The sequence below is a fragment of the Lepisma saccharinum genome, chromosome 1, assembly GCF_977018435.1.
Source record: "Lepisma saccharinum chromosome 1, izLepSacc3.1, whole genome shotgun sequence".
NCBI lineage: Eukaryota > Metazoa > Arthropoda > Insecta > Zygentoma > Lepismatidae > Lepisma > Lepisma saccharinum.
This window is the reverse complement of record NC_139229.1, coordinates 182708624-182715314: the sequence shown is the minus strand read 5'-3', so window position 1 is coordinate 182715314 and position 6691 is coordinate 182708624.

Sequence of the window (6691 nt, the reverse complement as noted above, 5' to 3'; positions counted from 1 at the left end):
CACACACTGCTTCAATGACAATGAAGATGGTGTGGGATGCACAACCTACTGTTCTTTTTATTAGCCACATTTCTTGAATGCTAGGTTTCCTTTTCATCGGATTCAGCGGAGAAGAGTAAGTACATAAAATTTCTACAATGTCCAAGTATGCCAGCTACATCTAGGTAACTGTTTACACCTAATAGAGGCATTTTATCAGCAACTTTTCAAAAACATTTTCAGAACCTTTTCTTCCTTTCCCTACCATAATTTTGGACCTTAAAATCCTTTCCCTAGATTAATCTGTACAGAGTCATAACCAATTTTCTTCTTTGCTATCTTCGTAAAGGCTTTAAGAGTTTCAGGCTCTAGTCCATCTCCTACAAACCTTATTGATTCTAGTAAAGTGAATTAATATATGGACCATCTATTGGATAACTTTGATTATTATTATCAACAGTGACCAATACAATCCACAACCGTTCTATAGGTGGGTTTCATGTGACGTCATGATGTGCACAGCCGCCATGTTTGTGGCCAATTTTATTTGTCGTTTGCAAGGAAATATCCATTACATAGCGTTCGTTACATCTGCACCAACTGCACATTTGTTTTAAATCATGAATATCTGTGTTAGTTTCTTCCACCCACCCACTTGAATTCTGTACGCTTACAAGAACTGGCTGCAATCATGGCTGCTTAAAGCCACAATGCAACAGTTTGTAGCGTAGGTGAAACAAACCTATCCCTTCTGTCCCTTCCCTTTTCCACCATTGTGCACGCTGCTGCTCCACAGATTCCCGGTACAGAGTGTAACTAGGCTACGAAAAAGTACTTGAAACAACCATGTGTCAAGTTCAACAATTTGAGAATGACAGACAAGAATGTAATTTTTCTGGGATAAGTAATACAAATATTTGCATACATGCAATTTTTAATATTTTCAAAATAAGACAATTAAAATTGTATATTCTATCTATCTACAGCACATGGGCTACTTTGAAATGTTACAAAATATTAAAAATATTGATTAAATGTAGCACACATGAACAAAAAAACATCAAAAATGCCCATTCAGTACACTAAGTAACTCAATTTTTGCAGGGGGCAGCGAGAGTAAGGGAACGCACATAGTGAGTGAAAGCTCTCGAGTGCACATTCAAACTTTATTCGCTACAACGCAAATTTTAGTAGCAAGGTTGTCGTTATTTGTATCAAATGAAAGATAATTTAATACTAACTAACTAACTCCCTAGCCTTCTTAAACCCGAAGGTTCATGGCTGCAGCAACACAGGCCTTCCATCTGTCCCTATCTTGAGCAAGTTCTATGTACTCTTTTCCATCCCTACCGATTTCCCTTAGGTCCATCTCAACGTTGTCCCTCCATCTTCATCTTGGCCTTCCTACAGGTCTCTTACCATCAGGTTTCCCAACAAGAATCCTGTAAACTCCTCTTTCCTCTCCCATTCGTGCCACATGGCCTGCCCACCTAAGTCTTCTTGATTTAATTATTCTAATAATATCTGGACATGAATACAAATTATGTAGTTCTAAATTATGTAACCTTCGCCACTCACCTGTCTCCTCATTTCTTTTAGGTCCAAAGATTTTCCTAAGGATCTTATTTTCAAATACTCTCAATTTATGTTCCTCTTTCAATGTAAGGGACCAAGTTTCACATCCATATAATACTACAGATAATTTAATGCTCTACAACTTTTGTTTGGATAATTTTCCAATATTATCATTCGTAACGGAAATATTGTGCCAAAAAAAAAGTAAGTATAAAAATTTACATTTTTTTTCACTTTGTCTTAAAATTACTCAAAAACCATTGGGAATATTTAAATCATGAAGAAGACTAAATTTGTAGAGAGTAATGTTAGCACTGAAATTAAAAAAAGAATGTCACAATATGTCCACTAATTTCAGAGATATGCATGATATCCTGAAACACTACATATTGAATGTTCAGGGGGCACCGACAACACCATATTTTTTGTAATTGTTTCCTGGACTATAGTATTAGTAGGCGAAAGTGAGCCACACACTACTGAATCTTGGGCTGGATTCCAACCCACCTCAAAGTCCAAAAAATGAGTGTTTACTATGCTTTAAACAATTCCCTAAAATAGTACCTTTTTTAATATCTGTGAGTGTACACTATAACCAAAAGTCATCAGACACCCAGTGCTGTTCATTCCAAAGATACCAGCCAGGTAACTAATAAGACGTCGGACCTACCGTCACTATTATTACAGCATTCTCTTCAGGGCAGGCTTTCCACTAACTTATGGAATATTGCTGGTGGATTTTATTTCCATTCATTCTGTAGCCTCGTGAATAGTTCATAAGTGGTTTTTAGTTGAGTGGGTCTGGCATGCAACCGACGCTCTAGTTCATCCCAAAGATGTTCTATGGGGTTCCAGTTGGGGCTTTGAGGAGGCCAGCTAAGCACATCCACCTGATTGTCCTCAAACCATGATACAATGGACCCTGCTATATGGGCAGGGGCATTATCATACTGATAGAGGAAAGGGCCAATTCCAAACTGTTGCCACAGTATGAGCAGCATGCTATTATCTAAAATTTCCTCATAAACACCACTGTTCATGTTGCCATTGACCAAAACTAATGGCCCCAGCCAAAACCAGGAAAAACAGCCCCACACCGTGACACTACCACCACGTTCACTTTGGTGTCCAGTGACTTTTGTCTATATAGTATATAGGAATCATTCCATATGAAATCAACATAGCCCACAACCTGACCAACTACGATATTCACGAAATTTGGGGAGTTGAAACTATGAATCGAACTTAGTAACTATGAATTGTAATTGCTATATTATTCAAGGCCAAAGTTAGCAAAATTGCCCTTTTTGAGCCAGCTTAGCTATACTAAATCTGCTGTAACTACGGCCCTATTTTGCCTAGGAAGCTCACATAAAGCTTATTGTACAGGGAATTGAACAAGCTTTCCAGTGATTATATAACAAGCCTACCTTTGGATAAAAATATAATTTTGTCACATGGCCTTGACCTTTGATCTTGAATATCTCAAAACATGTCATCACCAAAAATTGTGAAAAAAATATATTTCGTCCCTCATGCCATACTTTAAAACATATCAATTTTTTTTTTTACCTTTTTGAAACTTCTGCTCCTTACTTCTAAAAAAAAGTAAATGCTCTTTGTGATGTGTTCTTTGTGTTAAGTTTCAAGATGCCTTCGCAGTTTCATGGCTTAGATAGACTTGTAAAACGTTTTAATAAGTAAAACTAACGTAACGTTTCAACCTTCTAGCAAGGTCTTCTTCAGACTCTGTATCAAGTACAAAAACTTTTGTACTTGATACAGAGTCTGAAGAAGACCTTGCTAGAAGGTTGAAACGTTACGTTAGTTTATGTTTTTAATAAAATAAATTACTGCCTTGGTCAGCATATTTAGTTTTTCATAATCATGGAAACAAGGCTTAATGGAGTTATAGTTTTAATAAGATTTTACATTCATTTTTTCTTTGTACATGTCTTTTTACATTGTCTACAATTTTGTTTACTTGTGTGACAGACTCTCCACAGGTAAACCTTTGAGTTTTATATTTCTGTATATGTGTTATGCTACCGTTTATGAAACAAAACGAATACAGGTGTATCGACAATCTCAGAGTTTCCCAAACAATGCTCAAGGTCTGACCCCTTAACAGGGAATCGGCAATACATATTCGTTCCTTTTTTTTTTTTTTTTTTTTTTTTAAGATGTGTTCAAGAGATTCAGTTGTGTTCCGTGTTACGGTGATAAACAGTGTCTATGTCAGCATCCGACATGGGAGACTGCCAAGTCAGCATCAGCTGAGAACTTGTAGTAGGTACGCCATTGGTTAAATGAACCACGGAAATATGTTCTGTACACAATCCAGCATGTTTAGTGTTCATATGTTTATGGGTTTTGTGTTGTCTTACAATTATTTTTTTTCCTTTTTGTATAACCTTTATGATCTTTTTTTTGTGTGTAAATATATTGTCTTCTATAATTGACTGGACCAGCCAGGTACACGCATTTTCATATTTTAATATCGATACAAAAAATTAACTTCCCTTTGTGAAATTATTTTTTTGCCCTAGGAAGGTGTGTTGTATCATGCCAAAGGCGTGAGTCGAACTCGGGACCCCCAGCATCATAGCTCAATAGACTATACATTTTGCCAAGGGGTCCGGCTGAAGCACTGGAAGTAGCTTCATACAAGCATATTACACCGGTGACTTTCAGTGGATCTGTAAACTCCACTGACATGGGAATCAACAGGAAATCGTACGAAATAAAGTAAACTCAGCTATATGTTAAAAGTACGTTTAACGACAGGATGGAACTGACTCAACAGCTTTAATGAACGGAAATTTGAATCTCTTTTAAATAGTTCGAGAACACAAATCTCAGCCTCTCAGTTGTAGTCCGAAAATTATAGAGTAAACAGTTGTCTCCAATTTATAGCCTGATTATCGATTGATACATAAAAGAGTTACAGCAAGGAGTGGTGCGCCATCGAAGTTTAATTTCAGGAACCGTACCTGCACAACAGAACCGACAGAGATGATCTTCACGTCTAGCAGTGGCATCTTGTGGCCTCAAATTTGGCCGGGGCTTATTTTTTAAAGAATTTAAAATATAATGACAATTCACACGAATTACAAAAAATAGGTATTTTTCTTCTTCTAGACTACAAAAATGGACTTATTTTTTTAAAAAAATTATTTAAAAGGTAATAACAATTCATATGAATTACAAAAAACAGGCATTTATCTTCTTCTAAACTACAAAATTGGACTTATCTTTTTAAAGAATTTAAAATATAATGACCATTCACATGAATTATAAAAGAAACAGGTATTGCTATGAAACGTACCTTTCTACGAACGCTGGTTCTCATTTAAACAAGAACTGTGCTCTCCTGTTCTTCTGCTCACCAAATTTTGTAATTATTTTTCCATTGAAACCCTCTATGTTTGCAATGTATTCTTTCTCTATTGTATGCACTGCCAAGGCATTGAGTCTGTCTTGTCCCATTGCATTTCTTAAGCAGGTTTTAATACGCTTCAATGTGCTGAAACATTGTTCAGATTCAGCTGTTGCCACTGGAGTTGTTAAAACTATGTTTGTCATTTTTACTGTTTCTGAAAAGGTATCCTCTAAATCATTTTCAATGTAAAACGAATGCAATGTACTGATAGAGTTCATGTTTTTAAACTCTTCACTACAATAAAGAACACGAAGTTCACTCTTTAGTTTTCCCTCTTCTATGAATGGATAATATTTGTCACAATTCTTACACGAATCATCGAGAAAATCAGACTTCCTCCAGTCATTGAATTTTGCAGGGTCAACTAAAGTGAAACACTCCAAATGTTCAGTTGCCCCAAATCTCTCTTCGGCTTGATGAATAATTATATCGCAGCACTCAATAGTACATGCTGTTTTGTTAACACAACTCATTTTGTTTCACGGCTGATGTGTATTTATTTACTTTGGATTCCTCTAAATGTTCATGCAAACTGTTATCTAGCTTAGCAATCTCATTTACTAAATCTAGGAAGATGCCTCTGTTTAAAGATTGTTCTCTTTCGTTATGTCCTCGTGAAGCAAGTTCATGTCGACCACAGAATTTTAAGCAATCGATAATTCTATTTAATATATGCCTATTTGTGTTTTTGTATTAATGTAACACTCGGATGGTCAGGACCTAATTGTTTAACAACAAGTTTTTCTTGGTCACTCAATGTCTGAAATGGTGTTGCCAACAAGAAATCCACTTTGTTCATAGCGAATAAAAGCCACCGCAACGCTACACTACAACACGCGGGATCGAACGAACGTGACGCCACGGAAGTAGCCCCAAATCAACATCCAAACCCATTGCACTCCTCCCTTCGCTCTTTCAGCTAGTACGTGACCTTCACTGTAGCGTGTAGCGTAGACCATTCCTTCCTCTGCGACGAGCCCCGAGATGATAACTGACATCAATGCCGCTAGGAGTGCTGTCGTATCCATTGCTGCTGACGATGAACTTACGTCGGTAAAAATTGCCTTTTAAAAGATTTTATGATAGTTATGTATTATGGTGATTGAAAATTACGTCAATACGTCCGTTTTTCTTTAGGGGCTAAGCCCCGGAATCCCCAAGGGACGAGATGTCACTGACGTCTAGAACCAGAGGTAAAGAACATCCTTTTCACTTACATCATGATCTTGCCAGACCAGTCAAAGGAAGTGTTTTAAAGCGTAAATGTGGTACAAGTTACCTTCATTTCTCAGGGGTGTTACCCCAAGCTATAAAAGTACCTCTCCCATAAACGAGTAGCTTTACATTGGCATAGCCTAGATTAAGATCCCTAACAACCCGTAGGGGTTTTATATCCTATAATAAAATACTGGTAATGTGAATTTGGATAAACAGTTGGTTTCCGTCATCGTCCCTCCCCTTCAATATATAAAAAAAAATTAACTTCACAATACCCTTCAAAATAAAGGTGACATTTAACTCGTACCCTAAGGGCAAGAGTGGGTAATGGCTCTTAGAGTAAAAGGATAATTGTCCCTGAGCTCCCCCTCCTACTGAGTTTCTGGGCCCCTTTGAAGTAAAATGTAACAGATGTGGACAATGTGGGAAATTTAACTCAGCTCTTCTCTCAATATGAAAAGGTTTTGAGCAAGCTTC